The 20,536-nt window shown below is 46.0% G+C and overlaps 2 long non-coding RNA genes across 2 annotated transcripts; one reads left to right on the top strand and one right to left on the bottom strand.

Moving 5' to 3' along the window:
• The first annotated feature begins 277 nt into the window (after positions 1-277).
• On the top strand, positions 278-8,128 carry LOC118352575 (uncharacterized). Its single transcript, XR_007406497.1, has 3 exons — positions 278-564; positions 5,503-5,605; positions 7,433-8,128. It is a non-coding gene; the product is annotated as an uncharacterized LOC118352575 (long non-coding RNA).
• A 51-nt stretch (positions 8,129-8,179) lies between these two features.
• LOC112667253 (uncharacterized) lies at positions 8,180-12,056 on the bottom strand. The gene is made up of 3 exons (XR_003141112.3): positions 11,914-12,056; positions 10,739-11,012; positions 8,180-9,808 (listed from the first exon to the last, which is right to left on the bottom strand). It is a non-coding gene; the product is annotated as an uncharacterized LOC112667253 (long non-coding RNA).
• Between the last annotated feature and the right edge of the window lie 8,480 nt (positions 12,057-20,536).

Here is a 20,536-nt window from a genome sequence, read left to right as displayed (position 1 = left end):
CGCGGGTGGAGGGGTGCGGCGGGGGACGCAGGCAGAGGGGGTGCTGCGGGCGGCGTGGGGCTGGGGGTTCGGCGGGCGGCTCTGGGCGGAGGGGTGCGGCGGGGGGCGCGGGGCTGGGGCTGCAGGGCTGGGGGGCGTGGGGCTGGGGACTGTGACGGGGGGCGCGGGGCTGGGGCTGCGGGACTGGGGGGCGCAGCTGGCAGCGCGGGGTGGAGGGGTGCGGCGGGCGGCGCGGGGCCTGGGGCGCAGTCCCGCATCTGCTTCGGGTTGTGGGGGAAGGGGGCGGGGGGAGTGTCTTGGCCAAACGCTGCGTCCCGTCGGCCCGTCGGTGGGTCCGTCCAGGACGAGGGCAGGCAGTTCGGTGCGGCGCACTCTCAACTCCTCCCCGCGAGGGCCTGGCGCGAGGGCCTGGTCCCCGGGGCTCTAGCAAACCCCAGCCCCGGCCAACTGCACGCCTGGGAGCGCGGTGTGCGCGGGAGACGGCTGCTCGCGGGGCCAGCGTGTTGCTCTGGGTGTGGGTCCCGGACCGGCGGCATCGGCCTCATCTGAGAATTTGGGAGAAACGTAGGTTGTTGGGCCCCACCCCAGACCTAAATAATATGAAACTCTGGGGACGGGGCCCGGCAATTTGCATTCTTAAAAGACCTCCAGGTGACCCTGGCGCACGCTCAGCTCTGAGAACCAGTGAACAGGTAGCGGCAGGGCTAGACTTAGAATCGCTGACTTGGGGGATCCCGGGGGGCGCAGCGGTATCCTGGAGACCTGGGATCGAGTCCCACGTCGGGCTCCCTGCATGGAGCCTGCTTGGGTCTCTGCCTCTTTCTCTCTCTCTTTCTGTGTCTCTCATGAATAAATAAGTAAAATCTTAAAAAAAAAAAAAAAAAAGATTCAGTGTCTTCAGTGCTAAAGCACCTGCTCTGAATCCTCCTGCCAGGCCTCGGGCCACCCACTTGGTTCTGTCCAGTTCTAGGGCTTCCATGATGTCATCTTTTAGGTCCTTATTCAGTTATAGAGAAGTAACACGGATGACTACAAAATAGCTAGTAGTTTGGAAGTTTTCTCTGGTAGGAGCTTGGACCCCTGATTCTGGTTTTCTTTCTGAGTATTTAAAGGTGCTTGTATTTCTAAGCGGGTGAGACTCGGGAGCACAGGGGCGGGTGGGCAAATCTGAGCGAGGAGACCGCTCTCGCCGAACTGGGAAGGGCAGGGACGCCGCTTGGGGATCCACAGCCGGCCTCGGGGAAGTAATCTTATTTTCAAATCTGGGACGCCGAGGTAGGATCAAGCTCTTCAGAAGGAGGCCAGGTGATGGGGTCTGGAGACAGGAGGCAGCCCGGCGGAGCCTGAAGACCTTGCCCCGCCACACTAGATCAAGGGACTACGAAGGACAGACTTTCCCCAAACGGGGAAAGGAGAGGAGGCGTCCATGCACTCCTGGCCGGTCACCTCTCTGACCTCCATTCTCCTCCCACCCCTAACTCCCTTGCTTTCACACTAGACTCTCTGGGGTTGTAAACTCCTGAAGAAAGACCCTCTGCAGAATTTACCTGGATCGTCCACCTTAGCCCCTTTACAGACCCTCAGGGCTGTAACTGCCACTTCTCCAGCTGCTACCATTCTTGTCACTTGCCTTATTCCACAGTGTCTTACTCAGACCAAGGGCATTTTCTATAGAAGATTGTGGGCCGCTGCCCGGGGGCTGGACACTCCTGGGTGGCAAGATCCTTCTGTCTCTGCCCTGCCCTTCCTCGAACTCCGCTCTGGGACCCTTGGGGTCGTGTGCTGCTGACCTGGCCCTTGAGCCTTAGTCAGGACCCAACCTGACCTGCGGGTGATGGGCTAGGCTGGACTCACAGCCTCAGTCTGGCCCAGATCCCGACAGAGTCGCGGCCACCAACCCTAGCCTGGAGTTCCTGAGAGGGTGGTGTCCGGCCTTTCAAGGAAGCCGCATCAGTCTGTGTTGTGTGCTCCACGTTCCGGAAGCAAATTACTCATCCCATTTTACTTCAGCGCACTCAAATCTTACTCATGACTTTGAGCTTTAGAATAATTAGCGGCCTAATTTGGAGGTGCATGAGTGTGCAGGATGTGTGACCCGCCCCCGGTGTGTCAGACCCCGAGCTGTTCTCTCCTGGCTGGGAGGACGGCCTGGGCTCCTGCCCCCTGCTCCAGGAAGGCCTGGAGGTGAGCTGCTGCAGAATGGTGACTGTGACCTCAGCCTGTCCCCGGTGGCAAGCCCATTAAAAAAAAAAAAATTTTTTTTTTCTTTAATTGAAGACGTTATATAGGCACGTGGTTAAAAAAAGTTTTTCAAGCACTGCAAAAAGGAAGACACGTTTTCTCCCTCCCGAGACCTTTCTGTGCGTGTTCCTGACCGAAACTTCCCATCACTAAGCTCTTCCATAGAACACGCCCGAATTCCCCGCTCCTCCAGAAGTCCCGTGAATTTCATTATTTTCTCACTGTCTTATTTTTATTTCTTGGCCATTTTAGATTGTGTTTCTGGGCGTTCTGAGTTTCACCTTTTACAGCCGCGTGTTTTAGGGGGTTCCCCCTTACGGCAGGAAATGCGCTGGGGAGCAGCTCTGTTGAAGCAAGCGAGACAAGGGCAGCCCTGGAGGCCGCTGACACCAGCGTGAGCCCTTATCAAGTCTCTGGCGTCCACATAGAGTCCCAGAGAGGGGATGCCCACCTGCAGAGGGGGCGGGAGGAGGGACACTCGCCCTGTAGGCAAAGTTTACAGAGGAAGCCGCCCCGAGTTTGCCAGGCAGATAGTGGGGGGGGGTGCAGCTGGCCTGCGCGGTAGCCTGCCCACCCTAGCTGTCGCTGCACCCCACCTCCGCCTCCCGCAGGTGGCTAACCAGCAGAAGGAACTGAATGGGTCCCTGGGAACCTCTTATGTCTCCGTTCCTTATCTGGAAAGTGAAGTTAATGATGCCCAGTGTTGTTGTAAAGCCCGAGCACATAACTGATGTGAAAGTGTGATAATTTGGTTCTTCTATTACATCTGTTTCTTTATCTTTCCCCCCATATTTCCCCTTCCTCCTTCTCATCTCACTTCACTCACGCCTGAAAGAGAAACCCTCACGGCAAAAATGTTTTAGGAACACAAGCAGAGCTGTCTCAAGTTCTGCCCTAACCCCTCATGCGTTACCAAGTCACTCAGCTTGGTGGGCCTCAATTTCCTGATCTGTAAAATGGGCACGGATATTATTTTTATTATTGGGTTGTTAGATGAAACAAGCAAAATGGTTAGCCCAATGCCGGTTTACCCAAAAAACGCTCGGTAAATATTAGAATGTTGGCCATTGTCATTAGCTGTTTTCTTTCTTCCTCTTTTACCATTAGGAAAACAACACTGGGGCAGGCCAGGTGGCTCAGCGGTTTAGCGCCGCCTTCAGCCCAGGGCCTGGTCCTGGAGGCCTGGGATCGAGTCCCACGTCGGGCTCCCTGCATGGAGCCTGCTTCTCCCTCTGCCTGTGTCTCTGCCTCTCTCTCTTTCTGTGTCTCTCATGAATAAATAAATAAAATATTAAAAAAAAAAAAAAAGGGATCCCTGGGTGGCGCAGTGGTTTGGTGCCTGCCTTTGGCCCAGGGCATGATCCTGGAGACCCGGGATCGAATCCCACATCGGGCTCCCGGTGCATGGAGCCTGCTTCTCCCTCTGCCTGTGTCTCTGCCTCTCTCTCTCTGTGACTATCATAAATAAATAAATAAAAATTAAAAAAAAATAAAAAAATAAAAAAAAATAAAATAAAAAAAAAAAAGAAAATGATGTTGGAGCCCACCATACGCCAGCCTCTGTACTGGGTAGGAGACAGAGATAGAAAGGTGAATAAGCCCATCTCTCTGTTCAGGACACCTAGAGTAGAGGAAGGGAGGCTGATAAATGTATAAACCTACACAAACCATTTTACAAAACAGCTTTATAGAAAATAAATTTGTTAGTGGGACAGGAAAAAAAACGTCAAGAGGTTGATGACTGGGGCAGAGCCAGGACTGGGGTAAGATGAGTGAGGTACTAGCCTTTGGTGCAAAATTGAAGTAGACACCGAAAACCTCAGGAATCGAGTAATATTTCATATAATATCTTAATACACCTGAATTGATGCAAAAAAAATTCTTTCTTGGACAAAATATCACCAACTGTTTTTTGAAATGTTAGAATTTTTTTTTTGGTAATTATTTACGTTGCAGAAAATTTCAAGTCATCCTTTAAGAACCCATTCTTCCCTCCTCCACCCAAATTCTTGGTAAAGAGCTCTTAAAGACATGCCGTTTTCTCTCTTCTGTATGAAACTTTATCAAATAAAAGCAAAGAACTGTGTATATCTTGCTATAAAATGCTGCCTAGGGCTGTGGAGACGGTGTCTGCTTGGGCTCCTTTTTACTGTCCAGATCCTTAAAGGCTCTTTACCAAGCAGGTCCACCACCTGCTGGGTGGATCATCTTGAGGGTAAGAAACGTCCTGAGGCTGGGTCCCGCCTCTTGCCTCAGCTGCTCGTAGGCAGGCCCTCAGCATGCCAGCTTGGCATAAGCTGCGTGGCGTAGCAAACCAGGCTTTCAGGGCATGAGCAAAATAGTGATTGCTGGTGAGCCCGTTGCCTCTCCCACCTTGGCTTTGGAGCTGTGCTTCTGGACTTTCATCCTACACTCCGACCGTAGGGTTATGGATATGGAGGTTCCATCGGTTTCTGAAGAAGACAAGGCCGTGAAGGAATGGGTAGCATCAGCCATCGTGTCTCTACCCTCTTGTCAGGGCAGCTCCTTTGGCCCGACCTCGGATAGGCCACGGTGCCTTGTTTCCAGTGAATGTCGTGTCAGGTCAAGGGTTGTGAGAGAAGAGTGACAAGCTGGCATCTTGGTGGTGCCCCAAAATATCAACAGTTTAAAATAAACACCTAGTTCCCTGCGGAGCCCTGTGGGAGCCTGAGGCAAAAGGAAAAGGCGCATGCACCCCATATATATTTTAAGCTATATTTGTCAGTGGTACGTTTTTCTAGAATGTTAAAGTCTTTGAGAAACTATTGAAAAATTGAGAAGTAGGACCTTGTTTTCAGTTTATTTTTTATTTTTATTTTTTTAAATTTTAATTTATTTATGATAGTCACACAGAGAGAGAGAGAGGGAGAGAGAGAGAGAGGCAGAGACACAGGCAGAGGGAGAAGCAGGCTCCATGCAGGGAGCCCGACGTGGGATTCGATCCCGGGTCTCCAGGATCGCGCCCTGGGCCAAAGGCAGGCGCCAAACCGCTGCGCGACCCAGGGATCCCTTATTTTCAGTTTAAACATTTAGCCTGTCTCTGCCTCTCTCTCTCTCTGTCTCTAATGAATAAATAAAATCTTTTAAAAAATTTTTATTTGAGATGATCCCTTGGTCAAAAGAAGTTGTCAAACAGTGTCAGACAGTGTCTTGCTGGAAAGTGCAATAAGCAAGGACTTAGATTTTAAAAATATTGTTGATAAGTCTGCTTGCATGAAAGCCAATTTCTTTTTCCCATAGGGTTCCGTGTGGCTCAGCATGGCCTGAGATTGGGGGCTGGACAGAGAACCTGAAGAGAATGGAGCAGGGCATAAGAGAGAAGAGGATTAGAAGAGTTGCAGGGGTGGGTAATATTGTTTATTTATTGTTTTCTCTAACTACTCAAATGTCATATGTTCTACATACAAAATTTAGAAAGCACAGAAAATCACAAAGGCAAAAAATAAGCTATTCATAATTAGGACATCTAAAAATAACCTCTGTTACAATTTTGGTATAATATGTTCTGGCTTTTTCTATGTATAATTCACATGCACATATATATTTCATCAATTCTGAGATGCTTCTTTTTTTTCACTTTTTTACACTTTTGAGATCAGGATGTCTTTTTTAAGGATTGATTTATTTATTTAAGAGAGAAGGAGTGTGAATAGTGAGGCAGGGAAGGGTGGAGGGAAAGGAAGACGAGAATTTCAAACAGACTCCCCACTGAGCACAGAGCCTCATTCTGGGCTCCATCTCATGACCCTGGGATCATGACTTTAGCAGAAATCAAGAGTCAGCTTAACAGACTGAGCCATCAGGCACCTGGAGATCAAGATGTATCTACAAATGATGATGTTATAATTTGATTAGCAATGTTTCATTTACTGGTATATAAAATAATAATTTGTATTACAAATCTATGTTAAATAACTATATAAATAGTCATGCAGTTTTATATATATGTACAGAGTTACATATGTATGTAATTACTGTATGCATATTACAAGCTGGGATCATACTGAATATGCTGTTTTATAACCTGATTTTCTGACTAAGTATTTCTCAATATTTTGTGAGGTGATGAAATAATCTCATGCAAGATCATTAATCATTGCATAGTGGTCTGTTATGTAGACAAGTCTTTTTTTTTTTTTTTCTAGCCGATCCCTTATTGCAGGAGACTAAGGCTCATTTTTAAAAAAAATTTTTCTTTTATGTGTAGCTGGAGGTTGAATCTGTACATGTTTTTCTTTCCTTCTTTTTGGCTCCTCAAGGGTGACAGGAGCCAGAAAGCCACTTTGGTGGGTATTTGTGGGATACCTCACCTCTGCTTGAAGTAGCTCCTTACCTCCAAGAGTAGGTGTGTGTGTGTCGGTGTCTGTGTGTGTATGTGATAACGACCCTGGGAAGCAAGGAGGGACCACAGAAAGTAGTCATCTAGCCATAGGAAAGTGAGATGCCACAGCTCCATCTGTGTTAGGGGAATCTCAAAGGAGATACCTGCCTGGACACCTCCTGGAAGGAGGTAATAGTCTGAGTGGTAGGTTCAGGAGAACCCCTTGTATTAAGAGGTGGCTGTGATGATCAATATCTGTGTCAACTTGACTAAGCTATGGCACCCAATTGTTTAGTCAAATGATAGTCTAGATGTTGCTGTGAGGGTATTTGTGGATGTCATTAACATCTATAGTCAGTGGACTTTAGGTAAAACAGATAATCCTCTATGATATGAGTGGGTTTCTTTTCTTTCTTTCTTTCTTTCTTTCTTTCTTTCTTTCTTTCTTTCTTTCTTTCTTTCTAAATTCATGAGACACACACAGAAAGAGGCAGAGACACAGGCAGAGGGAGAAGCAGACTCCATGCAGGAAGCCCAATGTAGGACTCGATCCCGGGACCCCAGGATTACACCCTGGGCCGAAGGCAGGTGCTAAACCGCTGAGCCACCCGGGGGGGCCCATGAGTGGGTTTCATCCAATCATTTGAAGGCTGGAAGGGCTCCTCTTCTCCTGGGAAGAATCAGCTCTGCCTCAAGCCTGCAGCATAGAAACCTTGCCTTGGTTTCCAGTCTGCTGGCCTGCCCTGCAAGTTTAGTTTCAGACTTGACAGCCCCCACAGTCGCATGAGCCAATTCCTTAAAATAAACCTCTCTCTCTCTCTCTCTGCATAACTTGTTCTGTTTCTCTAGAGAATCTGACTAACACGGCAGCCGTGCAGGAGGTGTGACTGTGGACATTGGAGAATCCGCTCGAAAATACAGCTTGTTGGGGCACCTGTTAACCCTCACAACAGTCCTTGAAAGCAGATATTGCCTTCATGTTGTGTTGAGGAAACAGAGAGGTTAAGAAACTTGCCCAAGGGGATCCCTGGGTGGCTCAGTGGTTGAGCGTCTGCCTTCAGCTCACGTCGTGATCCCAGGGTCCTGGGATCGAGTCCCACACTGGGCTCCCTGCGTGGAGCCTGCTTCTCCCTCTGCCTGTGTCTCTGCCTCTCTCTGTGTGTCTCTCATGAATAAATAAATCTTTAAAAAATAAAAAAAAAAGAAAATACAGTTTGTCAAGAAACCTAACTTGTCTAGGCCTCTACCCCATTGATTGAGGAAAATGCTGGCATCTTTATCCTCTGTGAAACCCAGCGTGACACAGACCGCCTCACAGGTACCAGTGCCCCCGCTCTGCAGGCATCTCTCTGATGTTCACTGCTGTAGCAGGTACTGCGAGGCACCTCATTTTTACAAGTGAGCTGTCTGTCTATAGGCTCAGCAGGTGCCTGTGACGCCAGGGTATGAGGTCTTTGTCGGTACTTTCTGCAAATCCCTCCATCTATTCAAGTCCCTATTTTATGATGATCAGAAATTTTTTTCCTGGTGTTTTCCCTCCCAGATCTGTGCAGTTCTTTATTTTTTTTTAATTTTTATTTATGATAGTCACACACACACACACACAGAGGCAGAGACACAGGCAGAGGGAGAAGCAGGCCCCATGCACCGGGAGCCCGACGTGGGATTCGATCCCGGGTCTCCAGGATCGTGCCCTGGGCCAAAGGCAGGCGCCAAACCGCTGCACCACCCAGGGATCCCCTGTGCAGTTCTTTAAAAGATCTCTTGGTATTTTATATTTTGGTTGCTGGTGTAAATATTATCTATTCCAGAGGACGCTTGGTCAGTTTTTCTTCTACATAACAGAAGCCTCCTTCTATGTTACAACGAATAGTTCTTCCTCTTTTGGAAAATCTCATGGGACTGGTGAACTGTGACCATGGACTCCTCTCCATAAAAGCACTCAAGATGCCCTGGATCTAAGTGTACCCTTTGCAAGAGAGAACTTTAATTATTAGAATAAAGCATTTAAATGCTCTTAAGGTTTTGCTGTGAGAACTCTTTCTGCCTCAAATTAATGATGTCTTATTGTTTAATAGCTTTCTTTAAAAAAGAGAGAGAGAGAGAAAGAGAAATGCACATTGAACCTTCTGAGACAGAGGTAATTGGATCTTAACCTGACAGTCATTTTATCCAGAGGGAAGTAATAAAAGGAGTAATAAACTATCCTCTGGAGCAAAGTAACCTCCAGGTAACAGCAAAACCTTTGTTAATCTATCCCCAAAAAATAGGAGGGGGAGTTCCTATCTTCTTATACATTTGAAAAAAACAGTAAATTTCATTAGAGAGGCTTCTACCTCTGTACCTAGTAGCATCTAAATCTTGTTTAATATTCTTTTAGGTTGAAAATTATTCAGAGGTGATAGAATAACTCAACAGTAGTTCTAACGTCCTGATGTTTAATGTCCCATTAATATCCCTGCTAATATCCTGAACATTTTTTTAAAAGTTCTTTTACATTTATTTATTTATTTTTTTTAGTAATCTCTACACCTAACGTGGGGCTCGAATTTATGACCCTGAGATTAAGAGTCGCATGCTCCTCTGCTCCGACTGAGCCAGCCAGATGCTCTGATATCCTGAACTTTTTGCCTCACCGCTTATTAATCCCATGGAATTTTGATTTTCAATAGGTAACATATTCATAGGGCACAACAATCAAGCGTTGAACAGTGAGATATAAATCTCCCTCCTACTCCCATTCCCCGTCACTTAGTTTCCTCCCCAGGGGCAGCCACCCTTGCTGGTTTCTTTTGATTCTAGAAACATAGCCCAGAGAAGGAGTCACCCCGATCTGAGCAGGTACCTTAAGGAGTAAATTGTTTCATCATATTGTCTGAAATGGTTAAAGTTATTTGAAACACAGTCAACTTGCTGAGCTCTCTTTGTCGCCCTGATAGGGTTTTGATGGATCCTCTTGGGCTTTCTAGGTAGACAGACATGTCAACAACATAGAATTTTGGCAAAGTGCAAACAGTTTTGGAGCGAGACCTGGGTTGAATCCTGGCACTTCCAGCTACCAGATGTCTGATTTTTAAATCCAGCCTTTATAAAATGAGGCACTCTCCAAAGGCAGGGTGTGGGTACAGAGTGGTCCTTCCTGCCCAGATGTGGTGGGGAGAGTGGATGGACGCACAGAGCCAAGAACCATCCCTCTGTTCTCTTCTGGGTTGGTTCCACCTGGAGCTGTGGAGAAATCCAGAGGGCTTTGATCTCAGTGATTTCTGAACACCCAGAGATCAGGAGGAGAGACTGAAAAGGAAGCAAACTGTAAACTAGAATCAGCTTTTCTTTCTCCATGAAAGGAGTGTGGCTCATGTTTTCTGAGAGCAGGTTAAAATAGATTTTGGTATTTAAAACTAGAGATTTACAGAAACACTTTAAAGAACTACTGATTAGGGACGCCTGGGTGGCTCAGCGGTTGAGCATCTGCCTTTGGTCCAGGGTGTGAACTAGAGACCCGGGATCGAGACCCACGTTGGGCTCCCTGCATGGAGCCTGCTTCTCCCTCTGCCTGTGTCTCTGCCTCTTTCTGTCTCGCATGGATAAATAGATAAAATCTTAAAAAAAAAAAAAAAGCAACTACTGATTATCAGTGTGGCCGCATCAACTCCCCACAGGTGGTGGGAACAGTTGGACACAATGGGGATGTGCACAGGTTTTCTCAGAGGTGGGACCTGCTGCCAGACAGGGGAGTTGGTATTCGGTGAGGAGTGGTACTAAGAAAAATCCATGCTTGGTGAGGGAAAGAAAACACATTCCTGTTTTCACAGTCCTGTTCCTGGGCCCACTTCTGACGTGTGTGTGCGCGTGCGTGCGTGCCCGTGTGTAGTCTTCCCTACATCGACAAGTTCTCAGACACCAGCTGGCTATCCTGCAATTCAACTCAGTTCTGAAACTGCCCAGGGCTGGTCTCAGATTCACAGGTTAAGGGGTCGATCTTACAAGACTGCCCCCTCCCAACACCCCAACTTCAGATGCCAGTTGCAGACCCATGTTGTTACCCGTGCTTCTGACGGACTAGTTATAAATCAGAGATTCCCAAGATCCCCCCACTTTTGGGTTCGATTAATTTGCTAGAGGAGCTCATGGAAGTCAGAGAAACATTTTACTTACTAGATTACTGGTTTGTGATCAAAGGATATAATTTAGGAACAGCCAAAAGGAAGAGGTGGGTAGGGCAAGGTGTGTGGAAGAGGTGTGGAGCTTCCAAGTCCTTTCCAAGGCTCCTTTCTGAAGAGTCAGAGGGTGATTGCGTGAAGTCTCTCCGGGGCTGGCAGTTCTGTCGTGTGGGCAAGTTGTTTAACCTCAGAGATGATGTGGGTCTGCCGTGAATTTTAGAGGAGATTATGTATGCAAATCACTTACTTGCTCAGAGATGATAGACGCTCTGTGTTCAACAGCAACAACAACAACAACAATAACAACACAGGCACCCAAGGCCACTCTTCTCCCCCCGCCAGGAGAGCCATTGAACTCTACTAAATGTGCTGGGGCCACTCAAGCCTAAAAGGGTCAATGTGTAGACTTCTTGGTATGCATCTGTAACTCCACCTGAAAGTTTTATTTACTCATTTTCAGAGTCTGAGCAGGAGCCTTGCAGCTCCATGAACTTGACTGACCCATGAAGTTTGGTCTGGGTTTGAGGCTAGGCAAGAATGACCAGTTGGATCCTGGCTCAAAGTTCTTTCCTTTTGGTTTACTCCCAGAGCCACTGAAAGCAGGGCACAGGATAGAAACGAGACAAAGGTACATCCAGGTGGGTGGTGGCCGCTCCCCACGGCCTCCTGCGTCAGTTCACAGAGACACGCCCACCCCAGAGTTTGGAGGCGTTGGCAGTCGATGGGGAGCAAGATGCCTGCAGGACCAGAGCAGCGCAGCACTGCGGGTTCGCTACCTTTACAGCCCAGCCACATCATACCCAGGAACACAAACACACCTCATAAAGCAATCACGCTGATACTCAAGCCACGTCACTCAGGTCTAAGTCCAAACTTGAAATTCTTCCTGTGTCAGCCTTGGGACTAGCACCCCCTATCTGTACCCCAGCTGCGTGTAAGTGGCCATTAGCTCCTAAGAAGCCTCACGAATTCTTAAAAGCTGTATGAATTGTTAAAAGGCCCCCCTTTCCTCTGGGCAGATGCAGACCTGTGTCAGGACACAAGCTGTGCAATGACATGTGCCAGCCCAGGGGTCAGGGCCCGGGAGTCCCCATTCCTGCCCAGGGCCTGCCGTAGTGGTCTGTGTCTTCGGGTAGCTAAGGGAAGCAGGACAAACCCTAGGACTCTTACTGCTTAGCTGCTGTTGCTGTTTCTCTAAGAGTAGACCCAAATCTGGTGTCGGGGGCTTCCTGCAGCTTGACGACAGCTTTGGAACCCGGGGCCGCCGCTTGAGCATAAAATTGCCAGTCTTTAGAAGTTGACTCCTCACCAAATGTAGGAGAGATTGGGAAGCTTAACCAAGCACGAGGGGTTGGGACAGACAAGCGCAAAGGACCGCCTTCCTTGTCTAGCACATCATCAGGGGACAACCTCTCTTTGATTCCCAGTCCATGAAGTTCGGATGGGGCCCAACTTACTCCCCAGTACTGATGGTAGACCTGGGATCCTTTAGCCTCAGGGATTGGTTTAGGGTTGGGCCCTAAACCCCAAGCCAGACCACTCAGAACCTTCTCTGAGATATTTCCTAGAACTAGCAGGAAAAAGGAAAAAAAGGATCCCCTTCCCCCTGCCCAGGTGTCCTATGCCTCACCCACACAACCAGTATGGAATCATCAGCTGGGAAGAGGATGTCATTTGAGAGCTGCTAATGGCTATCCTGGCCATAGCATGAGGAAGGAGAGTCAGCCTTAGCATGAAGCCAACACTGAGAAAGCAGAGCATAAAGGTAAAGAGCAAGACTTTTGGGCTCCTGGATCCTGCTGTGCCTGAAGCCATTTATTCCTAGACATCTCCCTTTTCAACTTTTTTTCTTTCCTCTCTCTTCCTTCCTCCTTTCCTTTTCTTCTTTTCTTCTTATTTTGGGTGAAATTGTTTGAGTGTGTTTTCGTTATTTGCAACAAAGAATCGGACCAATAAATAGTATATACACTTATTGCTAGGGGGATCTGGTGAATTAACTTATTGCTAGGGGGATCTGGTGAAAGTGTTCTGTCTGTGTTCACTTAAAACCAAGCCTGGCAGGGAGGAAGCCGAGAGAAACTCTCAGGAAACACTTAGAAAATGATGCTTTTGGATCTCTAGGGAGCAGAGAAGGGGAGCCAAGTGGTGAGTCATAGTGTGGGAGGTGAGGACATATCCGAGTGGGAAGGATGGATCACTCATCTTTCCAGGCTTTAGCCTATGAGATGCCTTTGAACCAGACCGTCTCCCTGGTAGGACTTGCAGATACATGGGAAACCAGGGGAACCGGTGGACTTCCCCTTGGGAGACAAGGTGACCCCCAAGATTAGATAGTCAAGAGTCTGGTCAAATGTCTGGCCTATCTCCAAGCCTCTCAGGGCCGTACCTCGTCTTTGTTAGTGCTGGCTCAGCGGGACACATCACCATTTCTTTACTTCATTTCAACCTTGGGCTCAGGGCTGTTAATGTTCTATGGTCAAACATGTCCTTCACGTTGGAAAGGTTATACCCAAATCCCACTCTGGGGTCTCCACTGTTACCTGTAAATAGTGCTGCTGTAAATCCCCTTTATACACAGCTCTGGCCATTTTCCTAGGGTCAACTTCTAGGAGTGGAACTTGCTGGGTCAAAGGCTACAGACATTATTAAGGTTTTGATTCTTATTCCAGGAGGAAATATTATCCATTACTAGAAAAGAGATGTAAAAAGTTTCCACCCTTGGCAACTAGGAGACGGCTGATGGCCAAATAAGTAAGAGGTGACCTGCTTTTCAGAAAAACAGACTCCTGTCACAATGTCTATAATAAATTAAATTAAGGCCATAAAGTGTGCTGTGGATGCAGCCGATCACATGGCATTAAACAAATTGGAGTGCCTGGTTCCCGGGAGAAATGGGATAGAAAGCACCAGAGAGAAGTAATGGGGTTATCAGGGTGCTTCCTTGAAAGTAAGAACCGTGGTGGTGGCAGCCACGGTGGCTGCATTTACTGAGGGCGGTTCCAGTGTAAATGGGGTGAGAGCCAGAGCAAGGCAAAGAACAAGCATGTCTCTTGGGGAACTCTTTGTTTAATGAGGGAGATCACCAGCTACAAATAAAATGATCTCAGGTGAGAGATTTTTGTCCTGGAATAAGCAAGAACATTCTAGCATTCTATCCGCCTTTGGAGAGGTTATAATGCATTTGAAAGCACCGTGGAAGCCATAGAGCGTGACCACTATGGAGTAAGTAGGGAGTACAGTGCTATGTGCTAGGGAGCCCGAGATGGGAACCAGAGTCCCTCCCTCCCATATAGAGTCCCTATCTACCGAACCCTTTCTTTCTGTTCTGTTGTGATTTCTTTAGAATGTCCAAGAAAGTGAGGGAAGCCACAGAGACCACAGCGCAAGGCCGTAAGAAGCGATCCCATTGGCCTCTTTCTCCTCAAAAACCTTCCTTGACCTTAGTGTCTTGATCCCCTACTTACCCCAGTAGTTCTTCCCCACTGGGGTTCTTTAGAGAATTCCTTTGTTTGTGTACGCCTTTCTGCAGGACAGATACTCGTCAGACTTGATTCTTATTTTTATTCCTCTCTTATTTTTATTCCTTTTGCCCTGGTGTATTTACAGCTTTACAGAATCACAACAGGAGCAGAGGAACATATGTAGGAGGTCGGGTGGGGGGACCACAAAGGAGGGAGCCATTGACTTCATCTGCTGGAGGAAAAGGTGACATGACGTAGCTCGTGAAGAATGAATAGAAGTTCGCCAGGCGGGTGAGTGGGAGAGGTGCAGGTAGAGTGTGTGACCTCGGTGGCCCTCCTAATCTGGAGTACAAATAACATGCCCCAGCTAGTCCACCGAGTTTCGTGCTCCAGGCCCTATCTGCAGTGACATCAGATCCAAAAGTCCAGTCTGGGGTCCTGTGGGGCTGCACTCTCTCCCCAGGAACCCTGGGGTTACAAGTGTTGAGTAACCACAGAACCAGTGTGGTGCTGGCTCAACAGGCTTGCTGTAGCACTGGGCCGGGAGCCCAGACCTGTCAGTCCTTAGGCGGAAGCTGGGTGAGCTGGAGGCCTTTGAAAGGACAAAGGTACGGGGCCATGTCAGGCCCTGAGGGTGTGTCCCTCAACCTGGGCTCCTTGCTTGGGAAAGCACACTCCTAGCTGAACTGGTCAGAAACCTCCATTGAAAACCCTCTTGTTTTCCCAAAGCCAGCTGCTCAGTGTCCTGCCCCAGTGGTATGCAGCGCACAGATTCTGATCATAGAAAAAAAAATTAAAAAAAAAAAAAAAAAAAAAGATCCTGCTCATAGACATTGTGTTAGTCTCCTAGGGCTGCTATGACAAAATATCACAAACTAGGAGGCTTCAAACAGAAATGTATTGTCACATGGTCCTGAGAAATCTTCAGGGCTCCCTCTGAGACCTGTAGGGGACCCTTCCTTGGCTCTTGCTGGCTTCGGATGGCTTCCAGCAGTCTTGGTAGTTTCTAGGACTGTAGAGAGAAGAGGAGGATAGTCCAATCCTTGGCATCCACATGGCTGTCGCCCTGAGTCTCTCTGTGTCTTCATATGGCTGTCTTTTTATAAGGACACGGCTCAGGGGCTCACTCTACTGCACTATGACCTCATCTTAAATAATTACACCTGCAACGACTCTGTTTCCAAATAAAGTCATATTCTGAGGTATGGGGCAGCAGTGGCGGTGGGCGGGGAGTGCCATTTAGGATTTCAGCATCTTTGGGGGTGGGTGCAGAGGGCCCAGTTAGAGCACGAACAGCATCTCTCAGATGTGTGGCAGAGCTTTCAGACAGTAAGGACTGGAGCTCCCAGTGCTCTGAAGTGGGAACATGGTGTTTATGTCTCTGCTTTTTAAAAAATATATATTTTATTTATTCATGGGAGACACAGAGAGAGAGAGAGAGAGAGGCAGAGACACAGGCAGAGGGAGAAGCAGGCTCCATGCAGGGAGCCCGATGTGGGACTCGATCCCAGGACCCCAGGACCACGCCCTGAGCTGAAAGCAGACACTCAACTGCTGAGCCACCCAGGCGTCCCTACGTCTCTACTTAGAGACCCAAGGCTGCCCAGGATTGTGGCTGGAGGAAGGTGTGGGCTGCTAGAGCCACAGCAGCACTGCGGGTCTGGAGGGAGGCATAGAGCTGTGTTCCTGTCAAGGGAGCCATTGCAGGGCCTTTTCCCAGCTGTTCTTCAAGGAACGAAGCTCCCAGTATAATGCTTTTGGTTTTTTTTCAAGATTCCCTGGATATTTTTGCCTGCCCTCAAAATAAATAAACCCAGTTGATAATTTTATTGTGTTGTCCTAAAATTTATAGAAGAGTAAAAGAATTAACGTCTTTAATAAAATAGAGTTTTTCCTACCAAACAGAAGGTGTGTCTTGCGATTTACTCAAGATTTTTGGGCCACTCAGTAGTGCTCGATTTTTTTTCATACAGTTCTCGCATGTTGCTTGTTTGCTAAGACCTTTTTTCTCTTTGCTTATTACTGTAATTGGAATCTTCTCTCATTCTATTAGCTAATCAGTTGTGCGTAGGAAAGGTATTGATTTCTGTAGAATAATCTTATGCCCAGCCACTTTTCTGAATTGTCTTATTGTTTGCAATAGTTTTCAGTTGATTCTTGTAGGTTTTCTAGGCTTATACAGTCTCTTCCTTTCTGATTTTTTTTGTATATTTTATTTTTTTCTATTACCGACATCCATTGGCTAACCCCTTCCTATCCATTATGTAATGGAGGTGATTGTGATCATTCTTAACTGGTTTCTGACTACTGGAATACTTGTAGTGTTTTCCTGCTAAGAATAAGGTGGCTTGGATTGTTCTGGTAAGAATCGCCCACAAAAGCTTCTGGGCTTGAATTCATTCTCCTTTTAATGGAGGGTATTTGAAACTTTCTTGTTGTCCCTATGCCTGCCCACTGCCCTCCATGGTTTGGATTTTCTTTTCTTTTTTTTCTTTTCTTTTCTTTTCTTTTCTTTTCTTTTCTTTTCTTTTCTTTTCTTTTCTTTTCTTTTTTTTTCTTTCTTTTCTTTTCTTTTTTCTTTTCTTTACTTTTCTTTTCTTTCCTTTCTTTTCTTTTTCTTTCTTTCTTTTTTAAAAAATATTTATTTATTTATTCATGAGAGACACACATAGAGAGAGGTAGAGACATAGGCAGAGGGAGAAGCAGGCTCCATGTGGGGAGCCTGACGCAGGACTCGATCCCAGGACTCTGGGATCACAACCTGAGCAGAAGGCAGCTACTTTGCCGCTTAGCCACCCAGGTGCCTCAAGAATTAGTTTTGAGTACATTTTTTCCCCTGCTTTTTTGAGATGTAATTGACGTATAACTTTGTGCAAGTTTAAGGAGTACGATGTGGTGATTTGATACATGACTTGGACGGCTTGCCAAATGATTACGACAATAAGGTTAGTTAACACATCCATCACTTCACATACCTTTCAGGCATATAATACATTATTGCTGACTATAGTCACCATGCTGTACGTTAGGTCCCCAGAACTTATCTTACTTTTGTACACTTTGACCAACATCTCCCTATCCCCACCCCCGCCCCAGTCCTTGGCAACCACCATTCTACTCTTTCTATGAGCTTGGCTTTTTTAGATTCCACATATAAGTTATACTATATACTATATATAGTATAGTTATAGTTATACTATAACTATACTATAGTTATATAACTATATAACTATAGTTATATAATACTATATAACTATAGTTATAGTTATACTATACTATATAGTATTTTCCTTTTGCTGTCTGACTTATTTCACTCTGTAATGCCCTCAAGTCCATCCACTTTGTCACAGAGGGCAGGATTACTTTCTTTTTTCATGCCTAAATAATATTCCTATGTGTGTGTATGTGTATGTATATATATTACATTTTCTTAACCATTCATCTGTCTATGAGCACTTAGGTTATTTCCATGCCTTGGCTATTGTGAATAATGCTACAATAAACATAGGGATGCAGGTATTTCTTGGAAAAGTATTTCATATCCATTAGGTGTATATCCAGGAATGGGATTGCTGGGTTACATGATAGTCCTATTTTCAGTTTTTTGGGGGAAACACCATACTCTTTTCCATGTGGCTATGCCAGTTTATATTCCCATGAACAACGGTACACAAAGGTTCCCATTTCCCCATATCCTCACCAATGCTTGTTACTTCTTATCTTTTTGATACTAACCATGCTAACAGGTGTGAAGTGGTATCTCATTGTGGTTTTGCTTTGCAGATCTCTGAGTGATATTGAGCATCTTTTCATATAACTGTTGGTCATATGTATGTCTTCTTTGGAAAAATATCTGTTCATGTCCTTTGCCCATTTTTAAGTCGGATCATTTTTTTTTTTTTTTTTTGCTATTGAGTTGTATGAGTTCCTTATACATTTTGGATATTACCCCCTCCAGAAAAAAAAAAAAAGATTATTTATTTATTTTAAGATTTTATTTATTTATTCATGAGAGACACAGAAAGAGGCAGAGACATAGGCAGAGGGAGAAGCAGGCTCCCTGCAGGGGAGCCTGATGTGGGACTCGATCCCCAAACCCCAGGATCACCACCTGAGTTGAAGGCAGATGCTGAGCCACCCAGGTGCCCCTATTTATTTATTTTTAGAGACAGAAAGAGAGAATGAGGGGAGGATCAGTGGAGGAGGGAGAGGGACAAGCAGACTCTGTGCTGAGCATAGAGCAGCAGTGCCCAAGGTGAGGTTCCTTGATGGGCTCCATCTCACGTCCCCAAGATCATGACCTGAGCTGAAATTAAGAGTTGGGCACTTAACCGATTGAGCCACCCAGGTGCCCCTGTAATTTCATTTCCTATGAATGACTTACTTAAGAGTTTAAAAAATTCTATTTAGTGGAGTTAAAACAATTTTTCAAGTTTTATTACATCATCGTAATAGAATGTCTTTTACTCTATAGAGTTTATATCATTTTCTTTTGGCCTAATAATCAATTCTGGTGACTTTTCCATAAGCCCTTGAAAAGATATATTTTTTGTTTTCAAAATATAGAATTCAATGTATATCAGATCAATCATCATTGTATTACTCAAGTGTATTTTTAAATTTTTATCTTGCTCTGTCACAGTCTAAGAGGGGTAAAAGAAACTCTTCTTCTAATGATACATGTGTTGATTCTTTCTTGTATTTCTAGTAAACTTTGTTGTTATATTATTTGGTTGCACAGGTATTTGTTAGATCCCCACAATAAAGTAAATCTTTTTTTTTTTTTTTTTTTTATGATAGTCACAGAGAGAGAGAGAGAGAGAGGCAGAGACACAGGCAGAGGGAGAAGCAGGCTCCATGCACCGGGAGCCCGACGTGGGATTCGATCCCGGGTCTCCAGGATCGCGCCCTGGGCCAAAGGCAGGCGCCAAACCGCTGCGCCACCCAGGGACCCTTTTTTTTTTTTTTTTTTAATTTATGATAGTCACACACAGAGAGAGAGAGAGGCAGAGACACAGGCAGGCTCCATGCACCAGGAGCCCGACGTGGGATTCGATCCCGGGTCTCCAGGATCGTGCCCTGGGCCAAAGGCAGGCCCTAAACCGCTGCACCACCCAGGGATCCCAGTAAAGTAAATCTTTATTATTATAAAGTGCCTGTAATTTTTGCTTTGAAATCTGAATTACCAGAAGCTAAGATCATGCTTTCCTGCTTTCTTCCTTCTTTTCTTCCTTCCTCTTCCCCCCGGCCCCTTTCTTTCTTTCACTTATGTGACATGCTTTTGTCCATCCTTTATCTTTAAAACTCACTGAGTCATCTTGCTTTAGGCATGATTCTTATATTTTGGGGGACAATCTGTACTTTTGGCATTTGGCCAGCTCAGGGCAGAGATGTCCTAAAGTAGTGCCTACTGGACTGGGAATTTGCCTGTTTGATGGAGGTCTTTTTTTTGTTTAATTATTTGTGTTTTCAAAAATGTCTTTATTTCACTTTTGTCCCCCACCTTTTGTGGCCCTCTGGTTTTCAACTTTTTTTTCAGGAGAAATTTTTGTTTTGTTTTATTTTAAGGAATAACACCTTGGCACCTGGATGTCTCAGTGGAGCATCGAGCTCTTGATCTCGGGGTTGTGGTTTTGAGCTCCATGTTGGGTGTAGAGATGACTGAAAAATAAAATCTTTAAAAAGAGAGAGAACAGTATGATTTTAACATTTTTAAAAACTGAACTATAGTGGACATATTAGTTTCAGGTGTACAACAGAGTGGTTCAAGAATTATATACAGTATGAAAAATTTCAAACATAGAGGGAATATGAAAAACAAGGACAATGAACATCTGTAAAGCCTCCACTAGATTCCACAATTGTTGACATCTTGCCATATTTATTCCTCTCTATCTAGGCGTATCTGTTTCTATACCTATATTGCTCTTTTTTTTTTCTTCAATTTTAAAAGATTTTATTTATTATTGAGAGAGAGAAAACATGAGTGGGGCGGGTAGGGGCAGCAGGAGAGGGAGAAACACGCTCCCCGCTGAGCAGGGAGCCGGTGGTGGGACTTGATCCCAGGACTCTGAGGTCATGACTTGAGCTATAGGCAGCCACTCAATTGACAGAGCCACCCAGGCGCCTCAACCTTAGTTCATTTTGTCTATCCCACACAAAGCTGATTGTTTCTTTTTAAAATTATTTATTTATTTATTTTTGAAGATTTTATTTATTTATTCATGAGAGCTACAGAGAGAGAGAGAGGCAGAGACCCAGGCAGAGGGAGAAGCAGGCTCCATGCAGGGAGCCTGACGTGGGACTCAATCCTGGGTCTCCAGGATCACGCC

This window comes from Canis lupus, chromosome 27, assembly GCF_003254725.2.
Source record: "Canis lupus dingo isolate Sandy chromosome 27, ASM325472v2, whole genome shotgun sequence".
NCBI lineage: Eukaryota > Metazoa > Chordata > Mammalia > Carnivora > Canidae > Canis > Canis lupus.
Note: the sequence above shows the minus strand (reverse complement) of the source record. Positions and strands in the feature narration are given on the sequence as shown.